The 16,136-nt window shown below is 39.0% G+C and overlaps 1 pseudogene; it reads left to right on the forward strand.

Annotated features, from left to right (window-relative positions):
- The first annotated feature begins 8,186 nt into the window (after nucleotides 1-8,186).
- On the forward strand, nucleotides 8,187-14,363 carry LOC108712366 (annotated as a pseudogene).
- Nucleotides 14,364-16,136: the final 1,773 nt, after the last annotated feature.

Consider the following 16,136-nt stretch of genomic DNA (forward strand, 5'->3'; position numbering starts at 1 on the left):
CTACTGTTATTTTGTATGAACAGCCATCTGCCCTCATCCTGCATCCTCCAAACCCCACAATTCCCTGCACATGTGATTTCAATAAGGAAAGTTACATCACAGTGCAATGCATTGTGGGTTATGTAGTTCCTGCATGCTGTCTGTAAACTGTGAAGTTGTTACAATTTGTAACATCAGTGTTTAGTCCCTCCTTCCCCGCCAGGATTTCAAAGGATGCAGAAAGAGAAGAATTGTTAAACAGCTGGATTGCAGCATAGAAATTGGCATTTATTCATACTTTTTGAAGAAACGGGCTTCTTTAACAAATTTTAGTTTGGAAGTAGGAATTCCCCTTTAAGGGTAGTTGAATGTAAGGCAGAAGGATAGGGGCGGGGGTGCACATCATTACAGTTACAGATCTTCACGGCTAATGGTCTTTGGAGATCTTGGGCAGTACTATACAATAAAAGGGTGTATAGCTAATGACCAATACAGGAGGTGAAGAGGATCCTTCTTATTAAATGAAAGAAGCTGAATTTCCCATGACATAGGCATACAGGCTTCTGAGAGTGGGTGTCTCTAAATCATAATCTCATTGAAAGCTTTATTATAAATATTGCCTTAATGCTCACCGACACTAATCTTTGAGATAAATTCGCCCTGGTAACTGTAAAGACTACTGAAAGCTGTATCTCTCCATCTCTAAATATTTACTTCACTGCTTGTTCTGACTAAAGATATGCTATCAGGTTTGTTGTTCTAATCTATGGGTGGATTACTCTTTTTTTAAACCCTGGAGCATACGCAAAGGGCTGTATTTTGGTTTGGGGGTGCTAGTTCTAGCAATAGTCTGCTTCGTATTGTCATAGTAAAATGGCACATAAATTCACCTAATAAATGCTGTATTTATTAACTTGACGCATCACACCCTAGAATATGTAGAACCAATTACCACTTGAACATGTGGCAAAATAAGTGTATTGCCAATTCCATGTATAGTATAATGCTCAAGAACACACTTATTCTGTAATTATAGCAGCGACATATTCAGTAGTGCCTTAGGGATATTTCACACGAGGAGATTCGGGGAGATTTTGTCGCCTGGCGACTAATCACCTCATCTTCTGAGTGACAATCTCCCCGAAGTGCCTCAGCGTTTTTTCCCATATGCTATAATGAAAAGTTGCCTGCGCTAATGCACACGCGGCGATGCGAGGCAACTTCGGGTGACTATGGAAATTATTATTATTATAGCCTATGGAAAAAAAAAAAAGCTGAGGCAGTTCAGGGAGTAAAAAGAATAAATAATGAAGACCAATTGAAAAGTTGTTTATAATTAGCAGTTCCATAACATACTAAAAGATAAGTTAAAGGTGAACCACACTTTAATTAGGGCCTCATGGAGCCCCATATAACTCCTGGGCCCCCTGCAGCCCCAGGGGCTGCTTACTTTGTAGTTACGCCTCTGATTATGCCCAGGAGCACATAGCATGTCAGAACACTGCCAATATTTATTATCTAAGTTCAGCTACATAAATGAATGCATTTAGAAACAAATGCATTTTGACCAGATCTCTGCTATGCCATTCCTGGATGCACTGCTTCTCTATATCTGCTTTGTTTTCTACAGCACTGCCTATGTGAACAGCTTTCTTTCCAGCTGAACCTCAAGCTCATACTTTACAGACGGGGAATGACCCGGCTGAAACAGAAAACTAATAGTTCATCTTAATGACATGCAGAGTGCTCTGGCTCCAGTCTGTGACACCCCCCCCCCCTCCTCCCTTCATGGTTTCAGTAAGGAGCTTGTTCTCTGTGGGGAAAAAGTGCTGTTCCTAGACCATTCTGTTATGCAAATATACTGAATGTGTGCTTTAGAGTTAGGACATTTGACCCCTACCCAATTCTTCAATAAAGGAGAACTAAAGCCTAACTAAAGAAGTAGCTAGAAATGTTGTAAATTATGTTTTGGGCCTCTGTACCAGCCCAAGGCAACCACATCCCTTTAGCAGTAAAGATCTGTGTCTCCAAAGATGCCCCAGTAGCTCCCCATCTTTTCTGCTGATTCACTGCACATGTTCTGTGCTGCTGTCACTTACTGAGGTTAGGGACCCACTCACAATATACAGTACATATAGAATACAAATGTCACAGTAAAAGGCTGATTAGTAATTAATGTCAATAATTACTACATGGCAGCACAGAAACCAGTGCAATTAGCATTAGAATTTAATTATCAGCCCTGTAGCATCAGCTTATATTACAGACAAACCTCATTTTCTTCTGGATAATTTGCGACGACCCCTAAGTTTAGCTTTTTAATAGAAGCCTGTGACAAGTTAGCCCTGGATCATTGCTGCTTTCGGCTGATGTGCTACATTCAGTATATATAATGTGGCATTTCTAGCCATAGTATTTGTTAGCGTTTAGTTCTTGTTTAAAATCTGACCATGCCTCAGAGACTCCTCAGATTCTCATTCACTTGTGTCTGACAAGCTACACACATTCCCTTCCATGCGGCTCGCCCTCCTGGTTATTCAGCCAATCAGCGTCCATCTCCATATAGCTAGCTCCGCTTCCTGCCACGCCTCTCTAAACAGAGCATCAGAGAAACGATTCATTGGAGCCTTGGAAATGGCGTCTGTTTCAACCGCGGGAGGAGCAGCTCTCTGAGAAGGACAGGACAATTAACAGAGCAGCTTAGTGTGGCTTATTCACTCAGACCCCTGCGCTGCTGGACTGTTTTGCTTTTTCTTGGTAAAGCAAATGAATTCATGGCCCGTCATTGGGTATATCTCTTTTGTTGCAATGATTGTAGCTGACTGAGGCGTCATCCTGTTATTGCAGGGGGCGTTCCCGACTTGCTTTTACCCCTCCCACATGCCTCTTTGTGTAAACACATTATTATAGGTCTGGTCGTGCAGTGCTCAGCTCTGTCGGTCCCACCCTACAGACTTTCTCCAATGAGCAGTTAACTTGTTTCTGAATATTAATCCTCTGCAGTAGAACAGCGGGTCACCATAAAGCTCCATAAAAAGCCCTCACAGTTAGATCTAGTTACAACTCAAATACTTGCTTTATACAAGCAGTTTGCCATGTGGCTGTATTAAGCCAATTGCTCTGACTTGCTTTGGTGTACATCTGCATGGCTACACTTGTTTCACTTGTTTCAGCGTATAAAGGATTTCTGCAGATTTATTCTCATGGAGTAAGTTTAGGAGCCCTCATCCCCTACATACAGCAAGAGCGTGTGCTTTACACCATCATAGGGGCAAATGTGTGCACGGAAAATTGTGATAATTCAACCGCACACCTGGAATTCACTTCCACTGCACTGTTGGTGCTGGCCCTACGTTGACACGGCTGGGTCCCTTAGCAACAGCAAACGTGTTTAAACTGATCCACACACACACACACATTGGTTTGCAGTCGGGGAGCTTACCCCTTTTATTTAGCGGTAGAAATATTTCAGGGGGAACTTCATCAGGAGAGAGGGTTCCCCCCCTGAAACATTGATACATTTAGCCATAGTCCTCAATGAGGATCATGAACACTAGTAGGTAAATGCAGTAAATCTTTCAGGTCTCAAAAGTGAAGAACTCACCAGTTTAGAGAAGAAGTCCGGGTGCACCGCCCTGAACCTTCAGCTGAGGGAGCGGATAACCGTATAAAAAAATTGAGCAGGCACTTCTCAGGACCAATCTTCCAGGCAGACTTTTTCAATTAAAAATAATTTTATTCATTCCAGTGCACTAGGATACCACCTAACGCGTTTCTTATCGAGAGAAAATAAGCATCCCCCCTACAATTTTTGGATATCAGTGGGGCCAGCCACACATTTTTGAAACCTCGGCACCAAGTTTATTTTCTCCAGTGGCTATAGGAGGAATCCTGTTCATATAGTTGTGGGGGGGGGGGATTTGTTTGTTTTGTTTTTTTGCCCTTATGGGACCTGTTATCCAGAATGTCCAGGACCTGGGTTTTCTGGATAACGGATCTTTCTGTAATTTGAATCCTCATACTTTGTCTACTAGAAAGTCATGGAAACCGTAAATAAACCCAATAAGCTGGTTTTGCTTCTAATAACATAGGTTGGATCAAGTACGAGCTACTGTTTTATTATTACGGAGAAAAAGGAAATTTTAAAAAATTTGGAAATTATTTCAATAAGGAAAGGAACATCATATTGCAATGCATTGTGGGTTATGTAATGCATGCTGTCTGTTAGCTGTGGAGAAGTTGTTACAATTTGTAACATCAGTATTTAGTGCCTCCTTCCCTGCCAGGATTTCAAATAGTAGAAAGAGTAGAAAGAGAAGAAAAAAGTAGAAAGAGAAGAAATGTTAAACAGCTGGATTTTAGCATAGAAAATGGCATTTATTCATACTTTTTGAAAAAATATGTAATTGTGATGGGTATATTAGGGGTTTCTGTGTTATGTGGGCCTATTTATCAAATTTTAGTTTAGAAGACGGAATTCCCCTTTAAAAAAAAAAATCAAATTAATACCCCTGTCACGGACACGGTACTTCCAACCGCACATGACTTTAGGTGTGGCTATCAGGGGTCACTCACTCAGTCTCTCACCCACCTTGCACACAGGTTAGACTAACACAAAAGCACCCCAACCAACACCCACAAAACTCATTTACTGCCACCATCTATCATTCACAGGCGATAGAAACCTAATGTGACTATTCCCCTGTTCTCTCTAACAGGTAATAACTCACAATACACCAATGCATTAAACACTCTCTCACTATAGTCAGTTAGTTCCTACTGACTCAACAAGTACTTCAGCATGCAGAGGGTTAAGGCTCACAGTTACACTCTTTCAGGCTAGGTTCATTTAGAGCACCAAAGACAATCTTATTAAATTCTCTTTAATATTATAAAAGGTATAACAGTGCAATATACAAAAAGATGTTACAAAAGAGACATACATTCAATAATACAATTACAAACAGGTGTAAAATAAAAGGGAAAACATGGAAAACCTATACTTAACTCCAAAGATATAGAATTCCTGGTCCTGGAGGCAAGGGGAAACAAATGGGATAACTTCCAATTGTAATTGGTCCTCCAAAGTTTAGTCAGAAGAGCTGACTATTTATTAGTGATTTCAGGGCATCAGGTAACTGCACACTCTCCCCTCCCTCAGGAATGCAAGGGGTGTGGCCTAGCAGGACACAGATTGAGTTTTTATGACCTCCTGTGAGTGGTACTGGACCAAGAATATAATGACCATAACTAATTATAGGAACATAGGAGAGAGATGATATAATATTCATTGGTTATTAATCCTCTCAGGGATTCCATAGATACTAAACATCAATACTGTGTGACCTGCCCCTGCCCAGATATCCTCATCTAATACACAGAGTACCAAACCTAGTCATGTTTGGACTCGTTTGAAATTTGAAATTGCCTTGAACCCATCACCAGTTTTTTATACTGTTGGTACAACAGGTATGGGTTCTGTGAGGATAAATATATTTGAGTATACATTATATGTGACCTTCACTTCACCTTTGAGGGTCTTGCTGGGAACTTTAAGTTCTCACTCCTTGGGCTTCCCCCTCCCCATGGAATGGCTCTTATCAGCCAGGGCATGGAGGAGGGCATTACAGCTCTGACCCCTCTGACCATACTGAAAAGAGGCCTGTTATGTGTCTGATTTAGATGTTGGCAGAAATATTTCTCATGATACCTTGGCCTGTTTTATTTACTATTACAGACCTGTATCATGACATCCCCCTTGAAAACCCCACCACAACTGCTTGAAGCTTCCGGCCTGCAAACATTTATCAAAAAAAAAACATTACAAATTCACTTAAAATAAAAAAAGGGAGGAACTCCTTTACCACAAGAAAAGAAAAGAAGATCTCAGTGGTTACCACCAGGGGCCGACAAGAGTCAGAAGGGCATTCAAATAGAAAAGTACCCCGTTGGTAACACCTAATTTTATATCTAGTAATGGATTAATTCACTACTATACAAGTAGTAATAGCAATACTTAAATTAAAGTGCAGTCAGTGCCGGTCTTATAGCTCATCAACAATTCCCAGATCAATTAATTCCCAGACCAATTCTTAAGTTAATTGAATATAATTATAAAGTGTTGTTTAGTGCGTATATCAAATGAAAGTTGCCAAGTTAAAAAGTTACAAGATTTACAATCAATTCATTCGAAATTCATGATTGGGCTCAGGTGTGATCGAGGATGTCAACAATTCATTGGTAATTATACAAAATAGGGTGCGTTTACGAAGTTGATGTTCTAAAAAAAATTGGATTCAAATAGAATAAATATAAAGTGCAGTGCAATAGGAGTCAATTAATAGATAGATAATTGCGTAAAAATGAGATCTAGATAAATTTAAATTATGACCAGGTGTTGGGATCAGGACCAAATAAAGTGCCACTGTCATACAGTAAGGTAGGAGGATATAATGAAAAATTAGAGGGTGGAGCTGTCCCAAAACTAGTTGCCTGATCGTTTTACTAAGACTGGGACCCCACAAAGAGGAAGGCAGGACATGGTAACCGAGACTGTGGCCTTGTAATTAACTCGCCCTGATCTTTTAGGAAGGCTATTTTATACCTAAAAAGCCACAAAACATCAGCCCCTTAGAATGTAAGGAAGAGTATTGCAGGATATAAGATGGACAGTAGCAACAATGGATGACCCAAACCACTCGTAGTAACCCAAAGAGATACATTTTAAAAAAGATAGCGACTCGCCAACGCGCGTTTCGCTTAATAGCTTTATCAAGGCGAATATAGAATTGTTGATGAGCTAAAAGACCGGCACTGACTGCACTTTAATTTAAGTATTGCTATTACTACTTGTATAATAGTGAATTAATCCATTACTAGATATAAAATTAGGTGTTACCAAAGGAGTACTTTTCTATTTGAATTTTTTAAATTCACTTAAAGGAGAAGGAAAGCTATGGAAGCATTTTATTGCCAATAGATTAGCTGCAATAGTGCAAGCTAGAATGCTATATTTATTCTGTAGAATGCTTTATCATACCTGAGTAAAAAGCTCTAGAAACTCTCTGTTTGTTTAGAATAGGAGCTGCAGTATTAACATGGTGTGACATCACTTCCTGCCTGAGTCTCTCCCTGCTCTGGGCTCAGATTACAGTAGAGAAGGGAGGGGTGGGGGGAGAGGAGCAAACTGAGCATGCTCTTGCCCAGGGCAATGAGGTTAAAGCTGAAGGCAGGAAGTCTGATACAGAAGCCCATGAGTACACAATAGAAGGAAAGAAATGTAGTGTTTCTTTTGACAGGGGACTCAGAGCAGCACTTCTTTGGGGGTTTACCGGTATATTTAGATGGGCCTTTCTGATAAGGCTTACTTAGTTTTAACCTTTCCTTCTCCTTTAAAATGACATTATTCCCAAAGTTGTTTACCACCTCAGAACTCTGCATGTCCCTCCTCCCAAAAAGGGATTTGACAGCTTGCAAAGTAAAATGTTTGATGTGGATGTGTGTTTCTAATTGGAATCACAAACAAAACAACATGGAATTAGTAAACAACAATGTTACTGATCGAACTTCCACATTTGGATTCCTACAGAAACACTGCCATTTTGGCACAATTGACTAAGTGACATACTACACTTAGAATGTCTAATTCCACCCTATTCAGTGGGTGGAATTGGAAAGCCAACTAATCAAAGCATGTAATACAACAAGCCCTATTGGCATACGATGTTTAGAATATTCCAACCAGACAATTATCCATCTCCTTTAGGAACAGGTTATGGTGAGGCATAGATATGGAGACTATAATGGCTTTACTATATGAAAATATGAACAGATTTGAAAAGGTTTGGGATATATGGCTATACCAACAAGGTTTACTACACTCCTTTTACGGTGTGCTTACGTTTTGAGCCCTAGCTTAAAGGTTCAGTTGTTTGTAGAGTCGGTGACCCCCCCCCTCCCAGAGCTGCTTTAGAAGGTGAAAAATGGCACTTTCCACTTCAATATTAGATAAATGGTCACACATTGTTTGAAGGCAATCAACCCCTTTAAAGGTGCCCACTCAGGACATACATTTGTGTAGATTCATCTTAGAAGACATAGAACTATTTAAATACCTTAAAATAAATGACACACACATTTCTGATATCTGCAGTCGAAAAGTATACAACTGCCGCTTCTCTGAATGTCTCTCAGAAGACAAGTGGGAAAGCACCACTTAATGCATTGGCTACTGCATTAACTACAAGGTTGTTTTGGCAAAATATTCAATATTAAATCTACTCATTTAGCTTTAGCATTTCCTTTATTACAGCCTAGTAACTAATAGTTTTTGTTATACTTTGCACTTGAATCCCCTTTATCTATTATTCCATGTAATAAGGGTAATAAGAATGTGTTTTCAGTGAAAAGAAATGAAGAAACATCCTCTAGCTCTGGATGTAAATAAAGTTCTGTAAGTGGCAGAATCACTATAAAATATCGTTTGTCGCTGTTTTGGTCCAGATGGAGGCCATGTCTTATTCATCAAATCCACTGGTGACCTTCTAATTACCAGAAATGGGAGAAAGATATTAGAGTCCCTTTAACTGGATCATCCTGTTGGCAGGTAGTAAATATTGTCATTCCATAGTAGATATCATCTGGTTTTTGTTTTTCTTAAAATTGCATTTTTATAACTACCACAGATTTTTTTTTTCATTTGTATGCTTTTTTTTTTTGCCTTGTTAAACTTTTATGTTAAGGTATATGGAATCCTGTTAATGACTGTGGTTTTCAGATCTCATAAATGAACACTATGGCAAAATTCTGTTTCCCAAAAATAGTTTTTCCGACCCATTTGCAGCAGGGTTATTCTGGCCTGTAGCTCCTAAGGGGCCAATATTTTATGATACAGTATATAGAATTATGTATGTAAGCATGCAATACAATAAATCACAATTTCCTTGTTTGTGTGATGAAAAGTAATAGAAAGGATTCAGATTCAAATCAGCCAGGCACTTTGATTCATCTGAATCCAAATCCTGCTGGAAAAGGCCGAATTCTGGATTTGGTGCATCTCTGAAAGTCATAAACACTTTGTTGTGGTTGGCTCAGAATAAATATAAAGAAAAGCACTGCCTTAGGGCTCTTACAGACGAGCGTTTTTACCTGCGCTCCCCTGCGTTCCATTTTTCTGCGTTCAGCCGCAGGGGAGCGCAGGAATAGACACATTACATTTTTTCCAATGGGGCTGTACTCCGAACGCAGGTTGAGACGCAACATGCTGCATTTTTTCTGTGTTCGGCGCCTACACGCGCCTGTGTGAGTACAGCCCCATTGGAAAAAATGTAATGCGTCTGTTCCTGCGCTCCCCTGCGGCTGAACGCAGAGAAACGGAATGCAGGGGAGCACAGGTAAAAACGCTTGTCTGTAAGAGCCCTTACAATTAAGTGCTATTAGTGGTCAGTGGCAGGGTATTGTTATGACAAACTATCCAAACTCGATTGGAGTTTTAATTAGAATTTTGAGATTTATCATACTTTAAGAACTCTAATTCGACTATTCACCACCTAAAACCTGCCGAGTTCATGTATATGTCAATGTAAGAGGTCCAGGGACCAATTTGGACATGTTAGTAGCCTTCTTGACATTCAAGTTTTTCAGAGAAAAAACTCAAATCGCGTTTTCGAGTTGGTAAAATGTGTCCAAGTTTTAGATATTCCATTTTTTTTAATAAATAACCCCCCAGTCAAATTTCGAGTTTATTCGAATTTAATAGAGTTTTAAAAAACGTATTTAAAATTAAATCAGAATTCAAACTTTAATAAATGTGCCTCCCACAGTGTAGAGCAACAGAAATCAGTGCATTCCCAGAAGACTGTGCCCCATATCTGTGAAAAGCTATAGATTTGTCTATGCTTTGGATTGAACACAATCTTATTTTAAGGATTTTTTTCGATAACTTACTGTAGATTGATTTCTTAGCAAATGATGGAGAGGAGTAAGAGTGGAGTGGAGTGGAGATCAGTAAGATATATATATCAACTAAATTATTGCTTATTATTTCCCACATAGAAATATTGACAGGAAAATCCACTAAGCATGAAGAATGTCTTTACTGCAAATTCACCGTCTGGTTTTAAGATCTCTGTATCAGGCATGTGACTACCCAGCTTGGTTACCAAGAGCCAACCAAATAACATTGCTATAAGGCTTGTGAATGACCTTTAGAAAAGGCCTTTAGAGCTTACAATCTAAGTTTTGGAGACAACTTGATTGCCCCAAGTTTTGACACACACCCTGTTTTTCCCAGTTATACACAGCTTCTGAATTTACACTTTACTTTCACTTCAGCATGCTTGTGAGAAGAGACATTCTAAAATGTTGTAAGCTGAATGAATGTGTACGGCTGCAAGAAGAAAATCTGCCCTTGTCATTGGATTTTCATATGTAAATGTATAAAGTAACAAGTCTTTGTTAATAATTAATGGAGGATGTTCTTTTCCAGGATAATTGTACATTCTGCTTGTAACCATGCAAGTATTACTGGCGATGGTGTGAAATGCTTTGTAGTACTTCTGTGTGGTGTTCTCCGGGGTCTTCAGGCAGCAGTTAATAAAAAGGATCTGCCTTTGTCAGGGTGATTAACGAATTCGGGATTCGACTTTTTTCAGTAGGATTCGGTCGAATCCCTCTGCCTGGCCGAACCGAATCCTAATTTGCATATGCAAAACATGGAAGTAAAAAGTTTTCCCCTTCCCAACCCTAATTTGCATATGCAAGTTAGGATTCCAAACGGTATTCGCCAAATCTTTTGCGAGGATTCGGGGGTTCGGCCAAATCCAAAATAGTGGATTCGGTGCATCCTTAATTAACCGGTAACAATCCAAACCAAGGACATGTGTTGAACAGATTAAGAAATCTGATCATGACCTTCCAAACTGAAATCTTGGAGAATATCATTGTTAATCAGATCTCCCCATATTTTGAATCAACAAACACTTTGTCCAGCGGGTCAATGCAATCTGTATTGGATTACTATTTCTCTGGAAGAATTGCATATGATAATCAGACTTTTATAAGCAGGTTAGTTGCCAATTATTTCCAAAAGTGTCTACCACATATTAAATGCATTGATGATGTTGTACACACAGTCATCACTGAAGTTCCTGGGGAACCTATAGTAATTCCAGAATCATTTCAGGAATAGTGCTGCACAGGCCGTTTGCTGTGTATTGCCCAGCAGGGGGTGAAATCCGTTCGGTGATCATTACAGAACAGATGCACCAGTATCTCTCTGCATCGGATGTGGAGTTTGCTGTGTGCTCAGATGCTCAGTTGTAGCTTTCCCAAATGCACTTGAGACGGTGACAGAGAAGCTAATGAACTATTTACAAAACATGGAAGTTAGATTAATATTGTCAACTATCAAACAACCATAAATAGTTCTTTTTTTATGCCAAACGAAATGGAATATGCTTACCTGCAGAAGAGATTGAACTGGTGCGTATCATTTCAGGCGTGTCTCCACTGTCCACAGCAAATGGTGATGTATTTTCTGAACAACCCTTAGATACTTTGGTAATCACATGTTGTCAGCCAATCTTACTGGGTTCTAGGAAGTATGTGCAACTAACTTTTAGGTGGGAATTCAAAAAAGTGGAGAAAGCCCATTTTTGGAGTAAAAATGGTGGTAAACTGGAGTAAAATACTTTCTTCATATTCACAAACAGAAATCTGCCTAAATTCCGACTCAACCGCCACTTTTCATATTTTAGTGAAAGAAAGACAGTTTACAGACACTTTTATGAATTTGTCTATCAAAATGGGGCAAAAACGACAACATTTTCTCCCGATATTTTAAGAATGGAGTAAAGCTCAGTATAACTCTTCCCCATGTGTCAGATCAATTCTAAAATAAACTATTCTGCTTTGTTCACCTAATCTTCATTTCACAACTCTCCCATTGGGGAATTGAGAGCAAATTAATAGGGAATCATTGTATAGTCTGGGCACAAGTTTGTGTCTAACCCTATTGGTGTAAAAGCCTCATTAACAAAACAAGCAAAACACTGATAAAACAAAAAAAAGTGTATTTTATGTAAAAAGTTTTTAACTCACACTTGCAATATTTTACTAGTTTTAGCTTACTCAATGAGGCAATATTAACAATTGGAGTGAATATATTATCTAAAGGAAAAGTAAAGTCTCCCAACCATTTTTTTTCGTTTTAGCAACAATTAGATACTTTACCTAAGATAATAAACCATATTTCTTAAACGTGTATTGTATTTAGACCCTTATATCTTGTTACAGAAGTGGAATTACACAAACATGGCAGATTTAGAAAGCCCACGTTATCCTGAAATGTTCTTAGGTAAAATAAATCCCTCTCCTGAAAATTCCAATTTGATGGCTGACTGACAGGTGTAGTAAGAGCAAAAAATAAATTCAGAAAAAATGTTTTTAAAATGTCGTGCAAAAGACAAAATCTGAAAACTGTCTGTTTAAAAGGCAAATTCACAAAAGTGGAGACAGAGGTTTGTGAATATGGTGGGAAATCCAACATTTTTATTTCCACGTTTATTTTGTCTCAGTATCACCACTTTTGTGAATTTCCCTCTTAGGGGCAATTTCACTAAGATCCGAAGTTGCGCCAGCGACAGCTTCGCCACACTTCGCCCGTCGTAGTTTCACCAGCGATACGCAAATTCACTAAAATGCAAAGTTGCGCTTAGGGAGGCGAACGGTAGCGAAGTTGCACTAGCATTAATTAGTCAAGCAAAGAGAAGTTACGCTAGCGATGCCTAATTTGCATAGTTAAAGTACAATGGACGTATATGTAGTAGCAAATACATTACACTACACAAGCCTGGGAAGCTTCATAAAATAAAATAGAGTTGTTATTTTGCCCTAAACATGTGCCCACTGTATAGTTAAGTTGCCATATGTTAGGAAATGTAGGGGGGAAGGAGGGTACCCCCAAAAAAAATTTACGATCTTTTTCAGCCTATCACCCTTAAAAAAGGAAAGGACGCCAGCGTTTTTGCGGACTTAGATGTATTTCAACTTTTTTTGAAGCAATCCCTATCTACTCTATTGCACTTCGCCTGGTCTGAGATGGCGAAGGCAAGGCTGGCGCAAGAGGTGACGTTCAGTAAAATACGCAAGTTAGTGAATTAGCGTAGTTACATCCCTTCGTCATAGCGCAACTTCGCCTGGTGTAAGGGTGCGAAGTAGCGCCAAGAGTAGGTCCACTTCGCTAGCGAAGTAACGAAATTATGTCATGCTGGCGAATTTGCGCTAGCGTTAGCCGATTCGCGCTTTAGTGAATTTGCCCCTTAGTGTTTCCCTGACTTTCCTTCCCCATTCAGTTGTCATATGTGGGCCTGTTAAGGGGCTGACTGAGCATCTTGTTTCAGTGATCCACAATGCTTTTAAAATGCTTTAGCAGTAGTCACAAATCAGATTCATACAGGAAAAAATGAAGGGTATTATAAAGCAAGAAAAAGAGAATCCATGCAAGAACAAAACATAAGTTGTATCGAATGCCAGAAAGACACTAATTGAACAGCCTTAAATCATAGACCCGATAGTATAAAATGTGGAGTACATATAGGCAGTAGGATTATTAATGGAGATATTGTTTAAAGCTGGCCATAGATGTTGAGATTTTTAAAAGATCAGATCCTGATCGTGAGACCACAATCTTCTCAGAATGATCGTACGATCGTACGAATTTACCATCAACTAAAAAGACCAATTTACCAGGAAAACAAAGGGGAGCTGCCTGCTTGGCCCTGCAAACATAGAGAGATTGCACTGGGACCGACAAAGATTTTTTGACCTGGCCGATCAATTTCCCGACAGATGTCGGCCGAAAAATCGTAAGATGTACGATCGTTCGAATACCACTAACCACACGATAATCGGTCAGGCTTCCCTAAAATCGGTCGTTCGGCAAGAAGAATCGTCGCGTCTATGGGGAGCTTTACAAGCAAATTCACTACTTGATAATTCTGGGTCTGTTTTGCTGGGAGGAGGAACCTTTGAATTGTTACTTCATTATTACCTCCAGAGTTTTGCAAAGCAATGCCAGGATGCAGAATTAGCCCTTATTTGAAGTGTAATTGACAACACTTTGTTAAATATACCTGAAAATATTTATAAAGCAAAAAAGTAGAAATAATTGTTTTCCATTAAAATATGTCCAGTTTATCAGTGCGCTGAAGAATAATGAGCTCATAGAAACATCTCAGTTAGGTCTTGAATCTGCAGCTTGTAAATACCAGTTAGTGGCTTCAGTGCTTTGTTGCATTAGTAAGTTAGTGACCATTGACTACATAGCGGCTGTGAAATGCATTCCTCCAATCACGAACGATGAAGAGTCCACAGATTCTGTTTAACGCCACACCTCAATGGTGTCTTTTAAATATTAAACTGAAAACAAATGCTTAAAATGTTATGTGCTCTGTGCTTCACGTAAATGAATCGAATACAGTTTTATCACATGATCAGCTTATGCTGCAGAGCAAAGGGGAGTGTGTTCTGTTACTATTTTTCTATTAATGGCTCTTAGATAAACTTGGCAAAAATTTGGCTCATCGTTACTATTAACATCTTCAAATAGTTCAAGGGACCTCTGCCATTGACTTCTACATGAACTTGGCAGGTGTTAGGTGGAGAATGGTCGAAATACAACTGTTTCCAGGGTCGAGGTGTGATGAATCTCACATTCAAATTCGAGTTGGTGGTTTTAAATTAGAATTTGTGAATTTTGACCCCCAAAAAATGTGAATTTACTATTCGACCCTTAGTAAATCTGCCCTTCAGAGTATGATAGAGTCTGGTCTTGTCAACTCCTAACTCTTCCCACTCTCCCAAAGAAGTGCAGGCAGGCATTTGTATAATGGGAAAAGGAATACAACTGAAAGAGGGACCACAAGCAGCACTTATGAGGGGACCACAAGCAGCACTTATGAGGGGTAAAATTACCACATTATACAGAAATCAACCTTTTCTTTCACTGACTCTAAGGGGATAATAAATGTAGGTATTTGCAGAACACTGTTACAAAACAAGGCCAAGTCCTTGGGCCTTTTTTATTCACTGATGTGCAATTTTTGATGTAACTGAGAGCACTTCATTTAAACTCTATGAGCAAGATAGGATGCTTCTAACCATCTGAAATAAGTAACATAAAGGATTAAAATAGTGCAAACACTTGCAGTCGTTTTTGAACTAAACTATTGGAATAAACCATGCTTTGTAGACTAAGCAAATAGCCAAGCTTAAAGGCACTGCTGGTTCAGCACCCCATTCATCCCACATGAAATAACAGGCAAATATAATGTGCAGCGGTGAGACTCTTTTCAAGGCTGGATTGAAGTGACTCCACTAATGCTACTGCCTGTGTGACTTCACACCATGATTGTATGGAACCGTCCATTATCAATGATGGCTCCTAATATGCCACATACTATCTCTAATTTGCTATTTAAAGGGGAACTATCGTGCAAATGAAAATTTAATAGAAGCTTCAGCATACTGAAATAAGAAACTTTTTTTTAAATACAATCAATTAAATATTCTGCATTGTTTCTGAAATAATCACGTTTATTTTCACTATTCCTGTCTCAGCATCTATTTCTCTTCATCCTGTCTTCATGCAGCAGTTGGGTGTCAGATAGTCCTCAATCTGATCCAATATATTGTATGGGGTTGGTTTCCTTTCCTAGTAGATGAATTAGAGCTCACTCAAGTAACTGATTCCAGTACAAATAACACCAAACAATAATTGCCATTTGCACAAATCCTGCATGTAGAGAGACATGATGTCTGGTGATTTTAATAGAGTGAGCTCTAATACATTTTCTAGGCAAAAAGAAGCCCCGTATAAGATATATTGGATCTAACTGTCAATGAATACAGTATCTGACACCCAACTCCTGCATGAAATGAGAATGAAGAGAAACAGATGCTGAGAGAGGGATAGGGAAAATAAATTTGAGTATTTCAGAAATTATTTCGAATTTTTAATTGATTATATTTAGAAAGTTTCTTATTTCAGTATGCTAAAGCTTATCTAAAAATTTTCATTTTCACGATAGTTCCTCTTTAAAAAAATGAACCATTGACTGTGAGCATAAGGCTGATCCTGTAGATGGTGCATGTATTAG

The sequence above is a fragment of the Xenopus laevis genome, chromosome 3S, assembly GCF_017654675.1.
Source record: "Xenopus laevis strain J_2021 chromosome 3S, Xenopus_laevis_v10.1, whole genome shotgun sequence".
In the NCBI taxonomy this organism is placed as follows: domain Eukaryota; kingdom Metazoa; phylum Chordata; class Amphibia; order Anura; family Pipidae; genus Xenopus; species Xenopus laevis.